Source organism: Salmo salar, chromosome 20 (assembly GCF_965601325.2).
Source record: "Salmo salar chromosome 20, fSalSal1, whole genome shotgun sequence".
Classification (NCBI taxonomy): domain Eukaryota; kingdom Metazoa; phylum Chordata; class Actinopteri; order Salmoniformes; family Salmonidae; genus Salmo; species Salmo salar.
Genome location: NC_138310.1, coordinates 53,857,293 through 53,882,856, shown reverse-complemented (window position 1 = coordinate 53,882,856; position 25,564 = coordinate 53,857,293). Strand labels below are relative to the sequence as shown.

At 41.5% G+C, this 25,564-nt stretch overlaps 1 protein-coding gene across 1 annotated transcript in view; it reads right to left on the bottom strand.

Annotated features, from left to right (window-relative positions):
• LOC106580806 (limbic system-associated membrane protein) overlaps nt 1–25,564 on the bottom strand; it is a 461,182-nt gene that overhangs the window by 280,293 nt on the left and 155,325 nt on the right. The window lies entirely within an intron of this gene.

Genomic DNA, 25,564 nt, shown 5'->3' with positions numbered 1-25,564 from the left:
TCACCATATTTTCACTTCTCAGAGAGCAGCAGATAAACCTTGAGCTGTACAAAACAGATAAACACCGCAATTTCACCTCTACCTTCCAGAATCGACTTGGCACACAGCAGAAATTGAGGCTGTGCTTTATTTCCACCTGTAAAACAACCTCAGGTCAATTCAAAATAATGACTTTTGTGACAGTCTTATGTCCTGTAGTTGTGTGGTATTAGGGTGAAACATGGAGGAAATTAAATCAAGTAAGAGAGGAAAATAACAAGATTTTATCAAAGTGACTCCACACAAGGCAATGGTTGTTGGCAATGTTAAGTGTGTAGGGCATGACATGTTAATGACTACAAGCCTACTGTATCTCAGGTTGTCATCCTTTTATTCTCAGTCTCTGTGTGATGGCTAAGGAACTATGAAAACGATGTGATGTCTAGTTACAGATCACACAAAGGAAAGGAAACTCAACCTTGTGCTAGCAGGGAGCACATTTTGTTCTTGCTCACCCAATGGCGTTTCCAATATGGACGTGGACTTACTGTACAGTAGTGATCATGAGTGGATATTCATATTACAGTACCAGTCAAAAGTTTGGACACAATGCTTCACAGATTTCAAGTAACAGACAGATCTCAAAATCAACAGGTCAAAGGAAACTGCGTGAATCAGGACTTCATGATCTAATTGCTGCAAAGAAACCACTACTAAAGGACACCAATAATAATAAGAGACTTGCTTGGGTCAAGAAAGACGAGCAATGGACATTAGACCGGTAGAAATCTGTCCTTTGGTCTGATGAGTCCAAATTTTTGATTTTGTTCAGACGCATAGTAGATGAACGGATGATCTCTGCATGTGTGGTTCCCACCGTGAAGCATGGAGGAGGTAGTGTGATGGTGCTTTGCTGGTGACACTGTCAGTGATTTATCTAGAGTTCAAGGCACACTTAACCAGCATGGCTACCACAGCATTCTGCAGCGATATAATTTGTTTTTCAACAGGACAATGACCCAACACACCTCCAGGCGGTTTAAGTGCTCTTTGCCCAAGAAGGAGAGTGATGGAGTGCTACATCAGATGACCTGGCCTCCACAATCACCCGACCTCAACCCAATTGAGATGGACCGCAGAGTGAAGGAAAAGCAGCAAACAAGTGCTCAGCATATGTGGGAACTCCTTTAAGACTGTTGGAAAAGCATGAAGCTCATGAAGATGGTTGAGAGAATGCCAAGAGTGTGCAAAGCTGTCATCAAGGCAAAGGGTGGCTACTTTGAAGAATCTCAAATGTAAAATATATTTTGATTTGTTTAACACTTTTTTGGTTACTACATGATTACATGTGTGTTATTTCATAGTTTTGATGTCTTCACTATTATTCTACAATGTACAAAATAGTAAAAATAAATAAAAACCCTGGATTGAGTAGGTGTGTCCAAACCTTTGACTGGTACTGTACATCAGAGTTATACTCCTCATGTTCAATGCATGACATGTTCCTTCCAAGTGTCTGTCTATTCTTCGCCTTGATCAGCATACCATACAGGTGGTCTATTAATGTAAGCATTGGACAATGCTGTGTCCAATATTGAGCAACAACTTAGATGTTGACTTTGTTGCCAGTTATCGTCCACTGTATCATTTCGGTAATCAACAGAAATACCTATGGATGTTGATACTAATTAGGACTATTTCACAATTTATGACATTATACTCCAGTTTAAGTTCCATCAAAGAGTTTTGGAGCACAGCAGGGACTGTGGGTGATGTGGATCTGGAATAGTTTAGGTTAAGGTGATAGTATAATGAGCCTACATCGTCAGGGGCTGCCAAGACAATTGCACAGACGGATCAATCAGTTGACAAGTATACATTTTCCCAGACACCCAAAGTACTTGTTACATTTTGAATGCTTAGCAGGACAGGAAAATGGTCCAATTTACGCACGTATCAAGAGAACATCCTTGGTCATCCCTACGGCCTCTGATCTGGTGAACTCACTAAACACACACATGCTTGGTTAATAAATGATGTCTGAGTTTTGGAGTGTGCCTCTGGCTATCCGTAAATACAAAAAAAAGAAAGAAAATGGTGCCATCTGGTTTGCTTAATATAAGGAATTTGAAATTATTTTTACTTTTACTTTTGATACATATGTACATTATAGCAATTACATTTACTTTCAATACTTAAGTATATTTAAAACCAAATACTTTTAGACTTTTACTCAAGTAGTATTTTACTGGGTGACATTCACTTTTACTTAAGTCAATTTCTATTAAGGTGTCATTACTTTTACTCAAGTATGAAAATGCAGTACTTTTCCCACCACTGCAGCTGAGTAATTAAAATAACGCTATCTATTTGTTGGCCCAGGAAAAGCCATGTCACTAGATAAGGCTGTGTAGCCTGCCACATTTCACAGTCCACTACATAAAAGACAGGCTCTCTTCTCCTGACAAGGAGTAAGTCTCTCCCAAATGTACCTGTCTGTGGAAATTATTTCCGTTTCACAAAGCTGTATTTCTTAAGGATGCCATACTTCTTGGGCACAATTGTGTCAGCAGATCTGAAAGTGTGGCCATGGTTTACTGCGTTGAAACATTGGAAAGGTAGCTTGGTGCTACCCCCATCCACTCAACAATTACACTCAATTTATTACACTGACAATGCAAAGACCTAATTTTGGCAGCAAATTAATGCCCATAATTCCTTCTGACATAAAGCCGTTTGTAAATTATGTGTTTTATACATTTAAATTTAAATTTTAGTCATTTAGCAGACGCTCTTATCCAGAGCGACTTACACTAGTGAATGCATACATTTCATAATTTTTTTTTTCTTCCCGTACTGGTCCCCTGTGAGAATCGAACCCACAACCCTGGCGTTGCAAACACCATGCTCTACCAACTGAGCCACACGGGACCTGGTGATATAAAAATTAGTACGAGACAGAAACCTAATACTTTGTGTCGCCTAAATGGACTCAATAGCCATTCAGACCAAGTGGTTTCAATGCTGGAGGAATCCTGTCCAATCCGTTTTTTCACACATTTTTCAATAATTCTTTCGTACAGGTCAATATTTGTTGGAAAAAACATGTTTATCTCTTCCAATGCTGTTACACACCTTTTAGGCTAGAGAGTCAAACTGTGAGATGTACTTACATGGTCTTGGCTGTTGTAATATAATGTATGATTTTTTTTCTCTTGGAAGTGGACGAAATTGAATTGCGGCAGTAGTAGCTGTACTCATTGTTGCTTATTAGAGGCTTATATTGTGAATATTGCATATTAATTTATGTGACCTGCTGGATTATCTCCTGATTGCCCATGGATTGATAAACAATGTGTGGTATCCATTTGAGTTCACCCCTGAGCCATGTAAATACCAGAGTTTCATTCAGATGTACTAATATTGATCTCAGTCTCAAAATAATTGCAGATGGTGTAGAATGCTCCTACTCTTAGAGAAATATATTTTTAATTATTATTTCAGCACTCCAAAATATTTTCTGTTTTAGGTATTTATACAGTTGAAGTTGGAAGTTTACATACACATTAGCCAAATACATGTAAACTCAGTTTTTCACAATTCCTGACATTTAATCGTAGTACAAATTCCCTGTTTTAGGTCAGTTAAGATCGCCACTTTATTTTAAGAATGTGAAATGTCAGAATAATAGTAGAGAGAATGATTTATTTCAGCTTTTATTTCTTTCATCACATTCCCATTGCATCAGAAGTTTACATACACTCAATTAGCATTTGGTAGCATTGCCTTTAAATTGTTTAACTTGGGTCAAACGTTTTGAGTAGACTTCCACAAGCTTCCCACAATAAGTTGGGTGAATTTTGGCCCATTCCTCCTGACAGAGCTGGTGTAACTGAGTCAGGTATGTAGGCCTCCTTGCTCGCACACACTTTTTCAGTTCTGCCCACACATTTTCTATAGGATTGAGGTTAGGGCTTTGTGATGGCCACTCCAATACCTTGACATTGGTGTCCTTAAGCCATTTTGTCACAACTTTGGAAGTATGCTTGGGGTCACTGTCCATTTGGAAGACCCATTTGCGACCAAGCTTTAACTCCCTGTCTGCGTCTTGAGATGTTGCTTCAACATATCCACATAATTTTCCTGCCTCATGATGCCATCTATTTTGTGAAGTGCACCATTCCCTCCTGCAGCAAAGCAGCCCTAACAACATAATGCTGCCACCCCCGTGCTTGTGATGGTGTTCTTTGGCTTGCAAGCCTCCCCCTTTTTCCTCCAAACATAACGATGGTCATTAGGGCGAGCAGTTCTATTTTTGTTTCATCAGACCAGAGGACATTTCTCCAAAAAGTACGATCTTTGTCCTCATGTGCGGTTGCAAACCGTAGTCTGGCTTTTTTTATGGCGGTTTTGGAGCAGTGGCTTCTTCCTTGCTGAGCGGCCTTTCAGGTTATGTTGATATAGGACTCGTTTTACTGTGGATATAAATACTTTTGTACCTGTTTCCTCCAGCATCTTCACAAGGTCCTTTGCTGTTGTTCTGGGATTGATTTGCACTTTTCGCACCAAAGTACGTTCATCTCTAGGAGACAGAACGTATCTCCTTCCTGAGCGGTATGACGGCTGCGTGGTCCCATGGTATTTATACTTGCGTACTATTGTTTGTACAGATGAACGTGGTACCTTCAGCCGTTTGGAAATTTCTCCCAAGGATGAACCAGACTTGTGGAGGTCCACATTTTTTTTCTGAGGTCTTGGCGGATTTCTTTTGATTTTCCCATGATGTCAAGCAAAGAGGCACTGAGTTTGAAGGACAAAAGGAACACCTATGTGAGAATGCTATTCATTGACTACAGCTCAGTGTTCAACACCTAAGCTTATCACTAAGCTAAGGACCCTGGGACTAAACACCTCCCTCTGCAACTGGATCCTGGACTTTCTGATGGGCCGCCCCCATGTGGTAAGGGTAGGTAACAACACATCCGCCATGCTGATCCTCAACACGAGGGTCCCTCAGGGGTGCGTGCTCAGTCCCCTCCTGTACTCCCTGTTCACTCATGACTGCACGGCCAGGCACGACTCCAACACCATCATTAAGTTTACTGATGACACAACAGTGGTAGGCCTGATCACCGACAACGATGAGACAGCCTATAGGGAGGAGGTCAGAGACCTGACCGTGTGGTGCAAGGACAACAACCTCTCCCTCATTGTGATCAAGACAAAGGAGATGACTGTGGACTACAGGGAAAGGAAGACCATGCATGCCCTCATTCTCATCGACAGGGCTGTTGTGGAGCAGGTTGAGAGCTTCAAGTTCCTTGGCGTCCACATCACCAACAAACTAACATGGTCCAAGCACCCCAACACAATCGTGAAGAGAGCACGACAAAACCGATTCCCCCTCAAGAAACTGAAAAGATTTGGCATGGGTCTTCAGATCCTCAAAAGGTTTTACAGCTCCACCTTCGAGAGCATCCTGATTGGTTGCATCACTGCCTGGTATGGCAACTGCTCGGCCTCCGACTGCAAGGCACTACAGAGGGTAGTGCGTACGGCCCAGTACATCACCGGGGCCAAGCTTCCTGCCATCCAGGACCTCTATACCAGGCGGTGTCAGAGGTAGGCCCTAAAAATGGTCAAAGACTCCAGCCACCCTAGTCATAGACTGTTCTCTCTGCTACCGCACGGCAAGAGGTACCGGAGCACCAAGTCTAGGTCCAAGAGGCTCCTAAATAGCTTCTACCTGCAAGCCATAAGACTCCTGAACAGCTAATCAAATGGCTACCCAGACTATTTGCATTGCTACCCCCCCCAGGAACGCTGCTGCTACTCTCTGTTATTATCTATGCATAGTCACTTTAATAACTCTACCTACATCTACATATTACCTCAATTACATTGACACCGGTGCCCCCGCACATTGACTCTGTACCGGTACCCCTTGTATATAGCCCCGCTATTGTTATTTACTGCTGATCTTTAACCATCTGTTATTCTTATCTCTTATTTTTTTGTATTTTCTTAAAACTGCATTGTTGGTTAAGGGCTTGTAAGTCTACTCAGGTCTACTCTGTCTAGCAAGCAATAGAATTTGACCTATCTTTGACCTCAATTGATCAGCTTCAATTCCACAGAGAGGGGAATTCCTTGTACGGCTCTTGAAGAATCCATGTGGATGGGTTGAAGATTCTTGATATGGCTTTCCTGTTGCATCAGTATTGTTCCGTCAACTGTAATAAACTTTATGCCAACATAACAAAAACTATCATGCTCCTTACGGCCGACTTGGAAATCAGCTTTGAGGTGTGGAATCACAGTTGTAGCAAAGGTCTGTGAGCCACCACAGATGAAGTCATCAACATGACAGGAAAGTACTCCAGTCACATTGCTGTCTTGATCAAGCCAATAGAATACTGCAGGATCCATGTGTGACATTTTTTCACCTGTACTCAGCATTGTTGCCTTGACTTTGTTGTACCAGTAGTGATGCATCTTCCAGGATATACACACACTTTTTTAGTTTCCACAGTGTTCTTTCGCTCTTAGCTTCAGGCATAGGTCATATGTGAATGTCCCTTGACAGCTCTGTTCCCTGCAGAAATACAGATTTGATGTCTATGGAATGAAGTTTCAATTTTTTTCTGGCAGTTCACTGTCAGCAGCAATCTGAGTGACTCTGAGGCGCATGTCGGTGAGTCTTTTGGGAGTTCTTTAGCAGCCAGCTCCTCAAAACCTCTAGCCACTAGACGTGCTTTAGGCACTATTCCAGGTAAGGATTCTTTAAGGGTACACACCCACCTTGTTGAGACACATTTTTGGCCAATGTCTTTGACTTCCTCAAACACTCAATTTTTCCTCCAATTACTGAGTTCATATAGTTTAGCTGAGTCAAACAACACGTCCTTTGTTTCAAGTACATCATCATTTTGAATGCCATTATTTTTTTTCCATTCGTTCAATTCTGAGATTATCTACAAACTGACCCTGTTCTACCAGAAAGTGTAGCTGTTTCAGAGTACTTCAAGTACCATTTCTGGTGTTTTACTTTGGCTTTTCCTGCTCGTCCAATGACGGTTGCTGTGTGTGGAATACCACTGTCTCTGTCCATGTATTTAACAGTTTGTCCAGTTTTCAGATTGGAACAACCATGTTGTCTTAACACATGTGGCTGTTGAATGTTTTCCTCATTTGAACACTCAACAGTATTACCTGTGTCATGGTTGAAGGTCTCTGCTCCATTTCCTGTGTCAGTTTCAGTGTCCATATCATTCGATGCGACATCTGGTATGTTTGTGTCCTTTTTGACATTTTCATTAGGAGGCTGACTCTCAGCAACAGTCCCTCCATCTTGTTGATTATTTACTTTCAGCAATCTTGAGTGATGTACCCTGACAATGATGCCTCCATGGCTCACAAATATCATCACACCATCTTGGCCAATGACTACTCCCGGTCCTTTCCACTCTTGACAGTCAACTCGTTTGTAGTACACTTTGTTTCCAGTCTCGTACTTCTCATCGGTGGGTCAAAGCGGTTTACGTAGAGCCCTGTGAATTCTCTCTGAACACTCTGCTTCAGTGAATGCTTGTCTCACTGCATGTAGTGCTGAAAGGTGCTGTCCCACCCATGCCCTCACACTGGTCCCTTCTAGTGCTGATGGCTTGTCAACCAGTACAGAGGGAAGATTAGGGTTCTGCCCGAACACTAGTTGGTATGGGCTATAGCCATGAACATTGTGCATTGAGTTTTTTGCCATCAAAGCCCAATCTAGGGCTGTTTTCCAGTCACATCCATTGTCTTGCTTCACTTTCAGCATGATCTCTGAGTGTTTGATTATGTCTCTCCAGAGGTCCATTGCTCCATGGACTGTATGCTGCAGCTGTCTTTACTTCCATGTTGAATTTCTCAGCCATTTCTCTTATTTCATTATTATTGAATTCTCCTCCATTGTCACTGTACAATTTCTGGGGCGGGCCATATCACTTATCCAGGAATGAATGAAGTGCTTGACGATTTCACTGGTTTTTTTTTGTATTCACAATGCTCTCAAGCGTGTGAAGTGGTCGATTATGTGAAGGTACCACACACTTGGTCCTAGCTCATGTAGATCTACAGCCACTGTTTCATTGTACTTGGAAGCCAGTGGCAAACCAACAGCTGGTCTGGGCTTAGGTTTGCTCTATTTCTGGCATGTCTCACAACTGTTATCTATCTGCTGGAGAATGGAAATACTCTCATCATCATTATTCCCAGAACTGCTGAGTAATTTCTGAAGTCTGTCAACTGTAGCATGTCCAAACTGTTTGTGAAGTTTTAACAATACTTTGTGTTTTTCCTCTGTGGTTATGTTCTCTGGGACTGTCAGAATTTCCATGTGCTCTGTGTCCGTCAGAATCTCATTTTTTGTGATCTCTTTGTCTAAAATGTTTACAAAATAGTGGCCTGAGGTAGTAAGTTCAAGGGTCACTGGTTGTTTAAACATCACTGCCCTGTCACTTTTTGTCTAGTACAGCCCTGCCTTCTTGAGGGAAGCTTTGCTTAATAGTAAGCGGATATCTGCAGGGACCATCTCTGTTTCAATGTGACACTTAGTCTGACCAATTTTTGCTGGTATCTTGACTCTCTCAGTAGAATAGACGCCTCTCCCATCTCCAAATGTGAAAGATCTGTTGCTTGGTGTGTCAATCATATTTTGTATTTCATATGTAGTTTACTGACACAGCTGTCAAGACATTTTGCACAACACACTGTGTGTGTACATGCAGTATCAATCACAGCAGATCCTAAGGTCTATAAAGATCTCAGTATCAGAAGCAGATTTGTTTGAAAGAGTGTAATGTTACACTGCTCTCTGTGTTTACATTTTCCTCTGTTAGTTTAACTTGTTAATTTTTATGAGGACAGTCTAACGCAATGGTAACTGCTTTGACCAATAGCACATTTTGATCTCCTTCCGTACCTGTCCAGTGGATTTGGATTTGTGCTGAGCAATGGCACCCTCGTCTGCTTGTCTTGAGAACGTGACTTGTTGGCGCATTTTCTCAGCTGCTCAGTGTAATATGCTGCATCACTCACTTGCATTCCATCTGTTATTGGCACGACAGACGTCTTTTCACCCAAAATAATTTTTAGTACCAACTTCATTGAAGCAAAAGTCAGCACAGTACAAGCAGTCAAAGCCAACTGTTTCTCCATACCATCCAGACGGGCAGTATCTAGCAACTTGAAAGCTAACACTGCATCCGGGAGAATCATCTCGTAAGTTACGCATCCTATTGTACCTCTGTCCGAAATCAATTATGTAGTTCGTCATTACAACCGAAATGTCTCTGGTAATACTGTCAAAGTTTGAATATGCCTCGTAAGTACGGTCTTTCTCTTTAAGAAACTCAGAATCCAGTGCTCTGATCAAAGGTACCATACCGTCATCCTTGTTCAAATCCTCAACGGATATTTCCAGTGCTGTATCTCTCGCTTTTCCCTTGAGCGATAATACCACCGAAAATGCTTGCTTTTTCTTGTCCAGATTAGTAACCCGTGTCCAGATTCCAAGTAAATTTTTTCAACTTTCATGCGACCTCTTCTCGTCGAAGCGAGGTGGCATAATTGTAGTTATTAGCCATCCTTTGCTACCAATGTTAACTTAAAATGACACAACAACTAGGTTCCAGTTTAACAACGTTTAATAAACCGTACTTCCACAATACATGGTTGTCATCACACTCAGGACAGGTCCATCAACAGTGAGACTCCCACGCAGGTGTACTAATAACAGAGTGATAGCACCGTAATAACAGAAATATAGGGATACTCAAAACATCAACCTAACACATATTACTCATGCAACGCTTGCTCCTCTACCTTCCTTTTTCTAGATCCCCAGTAGTTTCCACAAGTACGTCAAATGTCTTCCACAGAACTGACTTCCCCTTTCCCTCCTGAGCAACCAGTAAACCGTCGGCGGTTCGAGTTTCTTTTCACGTCCTCCGCATCCATTTTGTTGTCGACATTACTGTTTTTGGAGTTTGTTATAACCAATTTATTGATGCGATTATGTTAGGCTATAGGTCAGGCCCTATTGGTCACATGCATGTGATGCTTACATGTTTCACATAAAGAGAGCAAGGCTTGAGGGATTAGGGAATGTTTTTCGTAAGCAAATTAGGGATTTCGGTAACAGCTTCAGCATGGACAGAGTAATAAACACTTGCTGTGTTGTGGTGCCTTTTTCGCTGCAGTAGGGAGGAGAGAGAGACAACGTGTGCCAGTCCCACAGCCACTCTCTTTAAAAATGTTTTTACACAGTGTGACCTTCGGGCTATTTCTGAGTCATTTGTGTGTCTTAATTATTTCATCAAACAGCATCAGACAAGCTCAGTGCATTTATTTATTTATTTTTATTTAACTTTTATTTAACTAGGCAAGCTCAGTGCATATGTAGTTGATTTTCTTCAAACACATAGGGTGTCTGTCTAATCAATTGGTCGAAAGAACACGACGACTCTGGGTCAACCGATATTTTGTTTTAGTCGGTGACAGCCCTAAATTAAACATAATATGCAATATACTTAATTCTTCCTCCTCTCATATGGTAAATTGTCGGAAACACAAATGAAATGTGAATTGATTGTAATTAGACTCTGGCTCATAGACTCTGGCTCATAATGATAAACAAACTTATAAACAAAAATGTTTTAGTTCAGCACATTTTGTTAAAGCCACCTCTGTTAGCCTGGTCCCAGATCTGTAGGTATGTGCTTTAGCCAAATCCTATGACTATTGTTGTCATGCCATGATATCATCTATTTGTTGTTGTTTACAGTTAATGACCACTGCTGAGATTGTACCGAGGCCAAACTGAATGGCATAACAACAATAGTTAGAGGTCTTCTTGACTCCTTTCGTTACTTGGTATCAGCCCTCAAGTCTCTACAGTATATGGTCTTCACCAGACCTTTCCTCAATTGTCCATTGCTCCATCCATCTATCTATAGGGGTTTATGGTTGATAATCCCAGCACTGCTAGTCTCCTTTTAACCCATAATAATGAGCTCTCCTGTGAACCTTTTTAACTGTGACTCTACGGTTGCTCTGGCTCTCCTCAGCAGCACTGCAAAGCAACTCCTTGACCTTTATAGAGTTCACACCAGGGGGAAACTATCTTAATCAAACAGTCATCCAACCTGTTGTTTGTTTTACTGATTTGCCCCCTATTTCCTCTGGGCAGCACAAGGAGGGGTTTTCAAACTAGTGATCATGTGACAACGAGAGCAAAGTTAACTTCACAACAAAGTGGAGTTTTAATGTGGATCTATGTTTCTTTTTCTAAAAAACAAAGGGTTACGTTGACAAATCAACAGGGGTCTGTTTATAGTGTGGGCTGACGACCATAGGTCTTGCTCAGTGATGATAGTCTGACTTCAGTTCATGAATGAGTAATGACATAGGACATCCATTGACCTCATCGACCCTCTAAACTCTCCACAAAATCAGAGCATGTAACATCTAACCAGTTTATTGACATAGCCTGAAGCATTTTTTTCTACTTTTGACCGAACATGTTTATAGTATATTGAGATGTAGTTGGTTGCTGTTATGGAGTAAAATACTTCACTAAAGTCTATACAGAGAGTATATAAGGTTACTAAAGATAAGAATCATTGCAAGCATTGTCAAATTGGTAAAATTATAGACAGTCTTTTCCTAGTCAAAGGAGAAATAGCAGAACTTAAATATGTCTATCCTATGAAACTGTGGGTTAAAAGTTAAACAGCCATCAATTTTTTTAGGCTGAATATCAGACCTTAAAGCTGAAATCCTTAATGGTGAAACAGCCATCTCAGTTTGCGATATTACAACAAGGAGAGGCTATTCCATAGACAAATGCCTGTATAGAAAAACTTGCTCCTCGCAGTACTGATTACTCTAAGGATTTTACAAGACATAACACTAGCTTTGGTATTGTAACTGTGCTGGTTATAGACCATATCAACGTGGTTTTTCATATAACCTGGGGCACGATAATTTAAGATGTCAAACATATGATTGAGTTTAAGTTGGCCCACTCTGCAAAGGCAACAAGCCCACCTCCCGGAACTCCAGTACCCCTATGTGGTCCTGGGGGAGACATTCAGCATATACCTGATAACATTATTTTGCATGACATGCATTCTCTTTTTCCACTTTTTGATAGCCCACTATACCAAGCAGAGCAGGCATAATCAAAATGATACTGACTCAAGGTTGAGACAAGCAGTTTCCTAACTTTGATGTTAAAATATCTATTGTTACGAAATACTAATTTGAGTTTGTTTGCCATTTTAGAAAGGATTTTAGCAGGAATTAGATCTCCAGAAAGGGATTGATCTAGGGACATGCCAACATAAATTACACTTGTCTTAGATTAGATTTCTTTGTCTGCACAGTTTACCTTTATCTTGTCAGCCCTAAGCAATCTACATTTGGTTCTAAACAAAATCTATTCAGTTTTCCCCAAATGTAGTGACAATGTGGTCAGTCAACCATTCTCTAAAAGAATGCAAATCTTTTTTTTCTACCCCCTTTCTTCTCCCCAATTTTGTCTCATTGCTGCAACTTGCCAACGGGCTCAGGAGAGGCGAAGGTCGAGTCATGCATCCACCGAAACATGACCCGCCAAACCATGCTTCTTAACCTCCGCTCGCTTTACCCGGAAGCCAGCTGCACCAATGTGTCATAGGAAACACTGTTCAACTGACGACAGAAGTCAGAGCGTGATGAACCAAGTAAAACCCCCCGGCCAAACCCTCCCATAACCCGGACGACGCTGGGCCAACTGTGTGCTGCCCTATGGGACTCCCGGTCATGGTAATGACACAGCCTGGCTGGAGTGACGCCGTAACACCGCAATTCAGTGCCTTAGACTGCCACTCGGGAGGCCAGAATGCAAATCTTTACTCAGGGTCTCCTCTATGTAAGCCATATCCTTCCCTGGTACCAGAATGGCAGAGTCATCAGCATAAAGCAGGAGTTCGCACTTTACTGTATCTGGCATATCATTAACGTTTATAAGAAATAAGAGAGGCCCTAAAATGTATCCCTGCGGTACTCCACAGGATATTTTTTGGGGGCCTCTGACAGAACATCACCAACATTACATACTTGTGTTCTGGAACTGCCGGTCTGCGGCCAACAAGGCAGAGTTCATCTCAGCCTATGCTAGCCTCCAGTCCCTCGACTTCTTGGCGCTGACGGAAACATGGATTACCACAGAAAACACTGCTACTCCTACTGCTCTCTCCTCGTCTGGCCATGTGTTCTCACATACCCCGAGAGCATCTGGTCAGCGGTGTGGTGGCACTGGAATCCTCATCTCTCCCAAGTGGACATTCTCTCTTTCTCCCCTGACCCATCTGTCTATCTCCTCCTTTGAATTCCATGCTGTCACAGTCACTAGCCCATTCAAGCTTAACATCCTTATCATTTATCGCCCTCCAGGTTCCCTTGGAGAGTTCATCAATGAGCTTGACGCCTTGATAAGTTCCTTTCCTGAGGATGGCTCGCCCCTCACAATTCTGTGTGACTTTAACCTCCCTACATCTACCTTTGACTCATTTCTCTCTGCCTCCTTCTTTCCACTCCTCTCCTCTTTTGACCTCACCCTCTCACCGTCCCCCCTACTCACAAGGCAGGCAATACGCTTGACCTCATCTTTACTAGATGCTGTTCTTCTACTAATCTCACTGCAACTCCCCTCCAAGTCTCCGACCACTACCTTGTATCCTTTTCCCTCTCGCTCTCCTCCAACACTACTCACTCTGCCCCTACTCAGATGGTATTGCGCCATCGCAACCTTCGCTCTCTCTCTCCTGCTACTCTCTCCTCTTCCATCCTATCATCTCTTCCCTCTGCTCAATCCTTCTCCAACCAATCTCCTGATTCTGCCTCCTCAACCCTCCTCTCCTCCCTTTCTGCATCCTTTGACTCTCTATGTCCCCTATCTTCCCGGCCGGCTCGGTCCTCCCCTCCTGCTCCGTGGCTTGACGACTCATTACGAGCTCACAGAACAGGGCTCCGGGCAGCCGAGCGGAAATGGAGGAAAACTAGCCTCCTTGCGGACCTGGCATCTTTTCACTCCCTCCTCTCCACATTTTCTTCCTCTGTTTCTGCTGCTAAAGCCACTTTCTACCACTCTAAATTCCAAGCATCTGCCTCTAACCCCAGGAAGCTCTTTGCCACCTTCTCCCCCCCCTCCCTCTCTGCGGATGACTTTGTCAACCATTTTGAAAAGAAGGTTGACGACATCCGATCCTCGTTTGTTAAGTCAAACGACACCGCTGGTCCTGCTCACATTGCCCTACCCTATGCTTTGACCTCTTTCTCCCCTCTCTCTCCAGATGAAATCTTGCAACTTGTGACGGCCGGCCGCCCAACAACCTGCCCGCTTGACCCTATCCCCTCCTCTCTTCTCCAGACCATTTCCGGAGACCTTCTCCCTCACCTCGCTCATCAACTCATCCTTGACCGCTGGCTACGTCCCTTCTGTCTTCAAGAGAGCGAGAGTTGCACCCCTTCTCAAAAAACCTACACTCGATCCCTCCGATGTCAACAACTACAGACCAGTATCCCTTCTTTCTTTTCTCTCCAAAACTCTTGAGCGTGCCGTCCTTGGCCAGCTCTCTCGCTATCTCTCTCAGAATGACCTTCTTGATCCAAATCAGTCGGGTTTCAAGACTGGTCATTCAACAGACTGCTCTTCTCTGTGTCAGGGAGGCTCTCCGCACTGCTAAAGCTAACTCTCTCTCCTCTGCTCTCATCCTTCTAGACCTATCTGCTGCCTTTGATACTGTGAACCATCAGATCCTCCTCTCCACCCTCTCCGAGTTGGGCATATCCGGTGCGGCTCTCTCTTGGATTGTGTCCTACCTGACAGGTCGCTCCTACCAGGTGGCGTGGCGAGAATCCGTCTCCGCACCACGTGCTCTCACCACTGGTGTCCCCCAGGGCTCAGTTCTAGGCCCTCTCCTATTCTTGCTATACACCAAGTCACTTGGCTCTGTCATATCCTCACATGGTCTCTCCTATCATTGCTACGCAGACGACACACAATGAATCTTCTCCTTTCCCCCTTCTGATAACCAGGTGGCGAATAGCATCTCTGCATGTCTGGCAGACATATCAGTGTGGATGACGGATCACCACCTCAAGCTGAACCTCGGCAAGACGGAGCTGCTCTTCCTCCCGGGGAAGGACTGCCCGTTCCATGATCTCGCCATCACTGTTGACAACTCCATTGTGTCCTCCTCCCAGAGTGCTAAGAGCCTTGGCATGACCCTGGACAACACCCTGTCGTTCTCCGCTAACATCAAGGCGGTGACCCGATCCTGTAGGTTCATGCTCCACAACATTCGCAGAGTACGACCCTGGTTAATGCCGAACTGTCATTATGGGGTATTGTGTGTAGATTGATGAGGAAAATTTGTTATTTAATAAATGTTAGAATAAAGCTGTAACGTAACAAAATGTGGAAAATGTCAAGGGGTCTGAATACTTTCCGAATGCACTGCAAGTCTTGTATAAACCACAAGCGCACCTAGATTTCAGCCCTTGCCACTCTTAATGTCAACGTCTATCAAATGCAAATAGCATGTGCTTTCATTCTGTCAATGCAATTATCAACCCTGCTCTCATACTTCCTTCAGAGCAGTCACATCTCGTGTCCAGATAAAAATATTTGATAAATATGTTAGAATTATTAGATGATGCTTACCCTGTCACACTTGTATAAATGTATGTGTCATGTGAAAGAAATGCAATAACCACCCCCCAGCCACATCTAGCTTGGTGGATGGGTCACTATTATCTAGACATGTACACATGTTCATTAAATACAATAGATGGCTGGCTAACTGGCAAAGTGGATTCTTTTATTTAGACATGTAGCTACCTGGCTTAACAATGAACCATAATCCCAACCCTTAGCTACAGTGCAAACTGATTGTCATAGCTATCCACCATGCATGAAATGATGTAGTATGAATCTGCAGGTAGCTAAAGCTAACCAACTAGGTTCAATGTTAGCTAGCTAGCTAAAATTAGGCTATATCTACTAATGCAAATAGTTTCTGAGATACGAATAATATTTCTACACTTCATAGAGGTAAGGTCTATGAAACAATACTCTAAGGAACATTTTGTAGAAGTACTTGGAATTTTTGATTGCTCTGATGTACTAAACTGTGATGATGTTGATCAAGCTTCGTATCTTTTTAAAGAGATATTTCTGTCTGCACTCAACTCTTTGGCTCCGATGAAGCAAATTCTAATCAAACAGATGTCAGGGATATAGATCTCTACCGAGATCTTAGACCTCATAAGGAAAATGGATCGCTACCTGGCCAACTTCAAAAGGATAAATCTACAAGATTTTGATGGTTATATTAACTGTAGATAACAGGATAGTTAAAAAATGGATAAGGCCAAAATCCCAATATTACATAGACTCTATTAATGACAGCTTACATTAGCCTCGTAAACTGTGGAACATTTTAAGACATTGGCTCAATAACTGCCCATAAGGTAAAATCCTGTAGAATTGGCCTGGATATTGATGATGTTTTATGTTATGAACAGGCAAAGGTTGCAAATTACTTCAACATATTTTTTACCACTATAGCCTCATCTCTGGCTATGAGGTTACCAACCTGCTCTGGACACTATGGCCAGTCTTTCATTAACAACTTTTACCATAGCAAAGGTATCACAAACGACTTTTTTGAGCTGGGTTGGATAACATTCCTGAAAGATTCATAAAGGGTAATGCCTGTGTCACTGCTAAAATGATAACGCATATTGTAAACCTTTCTATTGGTAGTGGTAAATTCCCCAATGATCTCAAAAAAGTCAGGGTGGTTCCGCTCCACAATAAGAGCAGTAAAACAGATGTTGGAAAGTACAGGCTTGTGTCGATCCTCAGCACCTTATCAAAGTTGTTGAGAGATTCATTATGAATCAACTTGAGGGATACAGTACCTTCTTCTTTTTAATGAACTCCAATCTGGCTTTAGAACAGATCATTCCACTGATACTTGCCGTATCCACCTTTTTGACCACATCAAGCTGGAAAGTGAGAAGGGGAACTATACAGGTATGGTCATGTTAGACTTGCAGGAAGCTGTTGACACTGTGGACCATGATATTGTCCTGATGAAACTGAAATGCATGGGTCTAAATGATGTAGCAGCGAATTGGTGTAGATCTTATTACATTTACATTTACGGCATTTAGCAGACGGTCTTATCCAGAGCGACTTACAAATTGGTGCATTCACCTTATGATATCCAGTGGAACAACCACTTTACAATAGTACATGTTAGCCTATAACCAGGGAACGTTCCATCTTGGTTCTATTCACATTTCACTAGTTTTAAACATGAGTTTATTTTTGTTGTCAGAGAAAGTTTCTCAGCAAAACAAAAATCTAAGGAGCATATGTTTATAAATGCATTTCCATTGTTCCCCATCTCTTCTGTCAGATAGGCTCTAAGAAGAATGAAAGAGTGACCCATATGCACTCACGTGGGTGAAATGCACTGTGCACTCTCTGGTATATTAAACTTCAGTTGGACACTCAGAGTCAACAACCCCCCCCCCCCCCCCCCCCCCACACACACATATTGTAGATGAATAAGTAATTGGACTGTGTTTGCTCTATGTATTGTTAGTGTAAGTCAAAAGCTCTGGGAGTCTATGGGGAGATTGGAAAGGTGCATTGGAAAGGCTGCTGCTAAGACTGGGCCTCCTTAACAAGTTTCTCCAGATCTCACTAAGATCCTACCCACACACAAGCATGTGGTGGCTCACCCCCATTTTTGCACCTCAATGATGAAGGCAACCATCCTTAATTGTAAGGACGTCCATCTTTTAAAAAGATTCACTCCACAAGTGGAATAGTTTTTCGCAGTGTCTTGTGTAGCCTGAGAGAACCATGCTGCCTCATTCAAAACCACCCTCATGAATAACCATATCAGTGCATGAGTGATGAAGAGGCCGAGATTTAGTGCAGTCCGATTTGTCCACAAAAAGCCTTTTCATTCCACTGATCAATCCTTTTCACCACATGATGGCAGATTAGGACCTTTTTCCCCCCATTGACATTTGTACGGTTGGACTTGGAGATCTGGGGAACCGGTTCTGTGTGGAAGCTGCAGATTCATTAGTATGCCACAAAGGCCTGGTGTTGCAGGTGTTCTTGATGTGTGCCACTTATTAGATACACTTACAGGCCATTCCATCGGCAGCGTTCGTCCAGGAGTTGTGTACCAATTTGGAGCCCATTTGTCACCATGCTGTTCCAAACATTAGAGAATAATTGATTCTCTGTTCAGGCTTTATGTAAGTGAAAATTGGATGAGATCAGCCTGTGTTAAATCCACTCTCTTGGTAATTGTTGGGAAGGCATGGCATAGGACATTGGCATTTTATTGGAAACACTATATTAAGGGTAAAAAATGTACAATACATCTAATCCGTTTAGATTACCACACAGAGTTGGTTGAACCAGGCTTTATACTTAATTAGTTACATAATGATCTAAACATGTCATTGCAATTGGACTCCTCCAGTGGTGGAAAAAGCTCCCAATTGTCATACTTGAGTAAAAGTAAAGATACCTTAACAGAAAATGACACAAGTAAAAGTGAAAGTCACCCAGTAAAATACTACTTGAGTAAAAGTCTAAAAGTATTTGGTTTTAAATATACTTAAGTATCAAAAGCAAATGTAATTGCTAAAATATACTTAAGTATCAATTGCAAATTTGTAATTTTTTTAAATTAACGGATAGCCGGGGTCACACACCAACACTCAGACATAATTTACAAACAAATCATTTGAGTTTAGTGAGTCCGTCAGATTAGAGCCAGTAGAGATAGCCTGGGATGTTCTCTTGATAAGTGTGTGAATTGGACCATTTTCCTGTCCTGCTAAGCATTCAAAATGTACAAGTACTTTTGGGTGTCAGGGAAAATGTATGGAATTACAAGTACATTATTTTCTTTAGGAATGTAGACAAGTAAAAGTAAAAGTTGTGCAAAATATAAAAAGTAAAGTACAGATACAAAAAAAATACTTAAGTAAAAATACTTTAAAGTACTACTTAAGTACTTTACACCACTGGAAGCCTTCCATAAATGTGATATGAGTTTAAGAGAAGTGAGAGAAACGATAGTGGAGCAGACTGTGGATTCAGTATGGATACATACCATGTAATGAGAAAGGTGCTATGTGCAGTACATGTGGACTGGATAGCTTTCAAAGCCATTCAAAGAGGTTCAATGGTCAATGTTTGAATGCCTTTCCATAACAACTGGAAAGATAAGTAAAAAACTTTATCCAGTGAAGGAGTTTCTTAGCCTTGGTGCCAGCCTTTAGTGTCAGACTTTATTTTCTTTCCTCTCACTTCCTCTCATTCAACTGAATTGCAATTTTCCAGGACAAAGAATGTCTTATAAAGATATATATATATATATATATATACGGAAAAACTAAATTGCATCAGCATTGCTGATGTGCAAACTACAGCAGTAGCCAAGTAATTCAGATGTACATTTTTTTTTTTGGGGGGGGGGGGGGGGGGATCAGTTCATTGCTAATGCATTTGCCTAGATGGTCGCACCTCTTATGTCAACAGGGCAAACAATGTTGATGCTTCAATATAGTCTGTTTTGACTGAGTTAGCCCAGATGACATATTTCTGTGTGAAAATAACAGTTTGCAGCACTGACTGAGGGTATTCATCAGGAAACGGTGATCAAATCATTAAATACCTGCCCTGTATTGAATGTATAATGCCTGTAATTAATGAATGTTTAGGCCTTTACCAGTGTCCAGCAAGTGACGCAACATTCTAAGAATAGGGTTTTTACGATATCCCCTGCATCTCTATGATCAGTGACACTGAAGGAGACATTTTAGTCCGATCAGCATCTTTTGAATCTACACTTGACAGCTAACAGGACAATGTCTGTTTTCAGCTGCTATGAGGTTAACGTCTGCATCACCATCATGTGATTGATCACTACCCTTTTGTGTCCTTCTGCTCATAGCTGGGTTAATGTGACAGACTTTCTGAGGTCTTCAGGGAAAACAGTGCCATCAAAACATTTGCCGCAATGACATACTTAATTAATCCAACTGGCACTTTTTTCTATCTCCATTTTTTTTGCAGACACTGTTATCCAGAGGGACTTACAGTAGTGAGTGGATACATTACTTTTTTCCCCCATGGGAATCGAAACCCACAACCCACACGGCACGTGCTTTGAAAGGGACACCTTCCCCTGATATTCCATTAGTGACATATCACTTAATACGCTGCCTTATCTACCACAGTTGGTCATAATCCCCCTCTCTCATGTAATACTTTGACAGCTCCATCTCCTCACATTTAGGCAATCAGTGAGAGGAACTTTTTATGGATTGAAGAGGAGGACGTTCCCACTGAGAACACATCTGGTGTACTTAAATGTTGGCACCCTTTCAGTAAAGAGAAGGTCATACTTGTGGATAAGCAAACAGGGAAAATGTGAGTTTTCTGACACAAAAAGCATGATAAATGATTCATTAGATGCAGATTTCTGTGTGGGTGCACATGCACATCTGTGTGAAGGAGTGCAGTGTGTGATACAGTCGAAGTCGGAAGTTTACATACACCTTAGCCAAATGCATTTAAACTCAGTTTTTCACAATTCCTGACATTTAATCCTAGTAAAAAGTCCCTGTCTTAGGTCAGTTAGGATCACCACTTTATTTTAAGAATGTGAAATGTCAGAATAATAGTAGAGAAAATTATTTATTTCAGCTTTTATTTCTTTCATCACATTCCCAGTGGGTCAGAAGTTTACATACACTCAATTAGAGTTTGGTAGCATTGCCTTTATATTGTTTAACTTGGGTCAAACGTTTCGGGTAGCATTCCACAAGCTTCCCACAATAAGTTGGGTGAATTTTGGCCCATTCATCCTGACAGAGCGGGTGTAACTGAGTCAGGTTTGTAGGCCTCCTTGCTCGCGCACACTTTTTCAGTTCTGCCCACAACATTTCTATAGGATTGAGGTCAGGGCTTTGTGATGATGGCCACTCCAATACCTTGACTTTGTTGTCCTTAAGCCATTTTGCAACAACTTTGGAAGTATGCTTGGGGTCATTGTCCATTTGGAAGACCCATTTGTGACCAAGCTTTAACTTCCTGACTGTCGTCTTGAGATGTTGCTTCAATATATCCACATAATTTTCCTTCTTCATGATGCCATCTATTTTGTGAAGTGCACCAGTCCCTCCTGGAGCAAAGCACCCCCACAACATGATGCTGCCACATCATTATGGCCAAACAGTTCTATTTTTGTTTCATCAGACCAGAGGACATTTCTCCAAAAAGTACGATCTTTGTCCCCATGTGCAGTTGCAAACCGTAGTCTGGCTGGGATATTCTTGTCACAAATATTATCCAAAGCATTGCAACACATTGGAAAACTTTGCCAAAGTTGGATGTTTCAGGTGGCTTGAGTATAGTGGTGCTAAACATACTTTGCTCTTGCTGTCCTTAAAGAACTAGTACAGTTTAGTGCTTTTAGTTCACAGTTGAATAGGAGACAAGGATCCCTAAAGGATCCAGTGTTCTGTAGAAGACAGTGGGAGGTAGAGAAGGAAATTCAAAGCTCAGCATCCAATGAAGCATCCTGGTGCTTTTCACTCCATGTGGGACTTGCAGGTTATGACATTTATTGATGATTGATTTCTTGGGCGTATTGTACACTCTTAACAATGCTGCATTCGGTGAGAGAATGGCTGAACAGTTATGCATTTCCAGGTTGATAAAAAACAAAATGGTTGGATGCAGTCTTTTGGGATATAGGGAGGGTTTGCAATATAAAATGGTTCTCAGTATAATGGCGTGGATAAAGGACTGTTTTTCTTTCCTGAATCTTGATGCAAGAGGTTAGTCAGCTTCTGTTACTAGTTACTCGTTGATGCATCTATGAAGAATAAACAGGGTGTCTGGATAAAGCAGGGCCAGCAATGCTGAATAGGAATTCACGTGGCTTTTATTCAAGAATCTATAAAACACTGTATACAATCAGTCTTTTGCATTCAGCTGATGAGTAGACCTAACCCTTATTCAATATGGTTGATTTGTGAACATTCCCTCAAGTATTAATCTCAGGAAGTATAGTGGACAATCAGCCCAGATAACTTCCACCAAGACATGTATTAATGTCAAAGACATTTAATCATATATAATGCTTAGCTACATTGTTTGATATGCCAATAAACCGGATATTTTGTTACAGGTTATGTCTTGGTTGGCTTGACTTTCCCATATCCCTTACCCACACTCACACATACAATATGCTGTGTAATGCAGTCTTTTCCATGCAGCTCCATAACGTCATGTTACCCATAAAGACCTCTGACTGCTTCAATTGGTCATAATTGATTCCAATATGAATAACAGTCTTTGAAACACAGAAGTGCAGCCCTACATTTCTACTATAATTCAATGTCGGCAACTCTGGCCGGGAGAAATAGAACTGACAGTTGCTCCCAGTGACTTAACATCTTTAACAAGATGTATAGAAAAGAAATGTGAGAGCAGATTTACTTCCTGGAATCAAAATTACTGGCCACTCTAGACTCACTTGGAAAAAGCAGGCAAATAGCTTCCCAAAGACTCTGGAAACAGCACAGATGATGCACTTTAAAGAACAGCTGTTGAATTCAATTCAGCGAATTCACTCTCCCAATAGTTATTTAAATGTATTTTCCCATGAAGTTGGGCAATGACATTTCAGAGATTTCTTTGTTGAATTAACACACAAGTGGAATATTTCTGAGCGAAAGATGTAGGCCTATTTCATGCAATGAAAAAGTAGCCTTTTTCTCAAGGTTTGTAGCAGCACAGCTGAGCACACCCTTGTAGTAAGGAAAATCAGGTTTTGGATGGATTTTAGGTCCAGCACATTGCACCTCAAACGACAACACTTTCTTTCATCTAGAGGTCACATAGAATGTGAAGCCTTATACACCTCAAAGAAGTGTTGAAGAAGTCTATATTTCTATGGTAATTATGGGAAGGAAATGCATTATGACTTTCCCACTTTCACTTTGAGAAATTGCCTTTCTTTATTCTTATTAAGATAAGGCAGGATTCATCATCGTCACCATAACTCTTATTAGGTGGATTTTCCTGCCCGTATTTAGTCATAACCTTCAAATGATTATTTCTCAGCCTGCTATTTGTGGTACTGATGCTTGGCAACATGTCAGTAGCACTATGCAAGAGAACATGTAGCTGTTAAATATTCCCATATAATCATTCAAATGTTTTATATCTCTGTGACTTACAGACATCTCCGACACCAGGGTGGAATAAGTCCATGCCTAAACTGCCCATTATGATCATCAGTAGAATGACTTAAACTAGACACCAGTATCGCCAATGAACTGTGTTGACTCCCAATGAACTTGTAGGATAAAAATGGGGCCCAATATTACCACAAAAGCACTCTATTCTATTCGACTGTGGAGCCATTGATGAACCCAAGTCCCCAGGGGATCAGTCTGTCACAGAGTGTTACAAAAGGGTTAGGCAGGGGACAGAAACAACATTTTCCAGACTGCTAAACAGTATAAGCCAAACATCCAAACCGACTGTCAGTATGATCAATACTCATAATTTACTAGCCCCACTTTGGTAGCACTTTACAATAAATGTATGTTTTCTTCTGGCATGTGGAATGAGGCCATCCCAAAGAGAGTTCAGTAAAATGTCAGAGGTAGGGTAGTTAACCAACGTCACTTTTCTTTTGAAAAGTGTACATTACATATTTCAAGGTTTTGTTTCATATGTGTTTCATATGTGAACCTTTTGAAGGTGACATTAAATGAATTGAAGGATGCAATCATTAAAACAGAAATTAGTATGGCTCTTTTGAAAACTGTAAAGAAAATATAGCAAAACAGAAATATTGGAGAACTTTGAAAGAACAGACGTGACCTCAAGTCATGTTCTCTAACTTAGTAAATACAATGGAATCTCCTATAGTGAGCCCAATGCCAGATAATACTATTTTATGTGTAGTTGAAACCATTGCATGAAGACAATCTAGTTAGTGTTGATGTTTTCATGGGATTCTGTTCAGTCATAACAAACAGGATTTTTTTCCATTAACACCAACAGCCCTGGGAATGTGTGCAGGGACAAACAATTAAAATGGTGGAAACATATGTTTTCTGCAGGCCAGCCAACTGAATGGAGGTGATCATTCGGTCTCACATCTTTTGCTGCAAAATAGAATAACCCTGAATCATGGTTGGCTACAATCAGAGGTAGGACCGAAGGTGCTGCAGCTGTTGATTAGTCATCATCTGAGGGCTGCCAGGGCTGAGAGGCCATGGAGGATTATTTGTACTATCTTCCATTAAATCAGAAACGGTGAGAGAGGGCACCCTTGTCTAACACCACACTGTCCTCACAGATGAGAGAGAATGCCTGCAGATTTGAGATGTGATTTCCAACATGATTTGATGAAGAGCATTGTCATCATGATCAGCATTCAGAACGAGGTCTTCTTTCCCTTCTCTTTTTCTGGCTCACGTCTATTGAGGAGGTGCAGAAAGCATCAAGGTTATTGAGTCACTGTACACATCTAGGAAATGATTAGGGGAATTCAGTGTGACCGAGAGAATTCTGGTGCAGGCTTTAAAAGACATATGATTTGAATGTCAGAGTGCATGCATAAAAACATATTACGACAGTGCAGTGTTTTCAGGGGGGACAAGAAAACAATTCACTCTCCCAAGGTTATGATGCAATTATAATGCCTCTCTATAATTCAGATAGACCTGCTTTTCTTATACAAATTAATAGCAGTTGTGAACTGTAGGTGTATCTTTATAACTTTACAACAGTAACCACTAGCGTTCAAATTACAAATGTGCTTGACAAAAAAAAAAAACTGCATTAGCTATTTGAGATATAACAGCGACATTACTCAATTAGCCAAGTGAAAAGTTTTCCTAATAGCATACTAAGTAACTCTACCTTGACAGACCCCATTTACAGATCCATCTGTAAATGCTTAATTAGGGTAATTGTGCTCCTCATAAAAGCATAGGAAAGAGGAGAGCCAGAGGTGACTTTGGATGGGATGAACTGAATAATAAGTCATATTATATCCACCTACATGAGCCTCTTTATCAGTTAGTCTATGAGGAAACCATTGAGAAGCTTTTGATCTTTCTTTCTCATCTCTCTATGCTTGGCTGTTGTATGCATATCAATGCCCTGGCAAACCCTGTGAGTTTCACTGAGGACCTCGGTGAGTCCGTGGAAGCGTTCATTCACTGGGATGTCGTTTATACACTCAACTATTAATTGGATGGGGGCTTTAATGCTGAAAGCAGCGAAACAAGTCCACCACTGGCTTGTTGTCCCACATGATTATCAAGCCAGGTAAATTTTTTTCAACCTCTCCGTTTTGGAAACGTAAGTAACATTGTTCCGGGTAATTTTGATGGGGGTGGACTGTGTGAACAGGGGGAA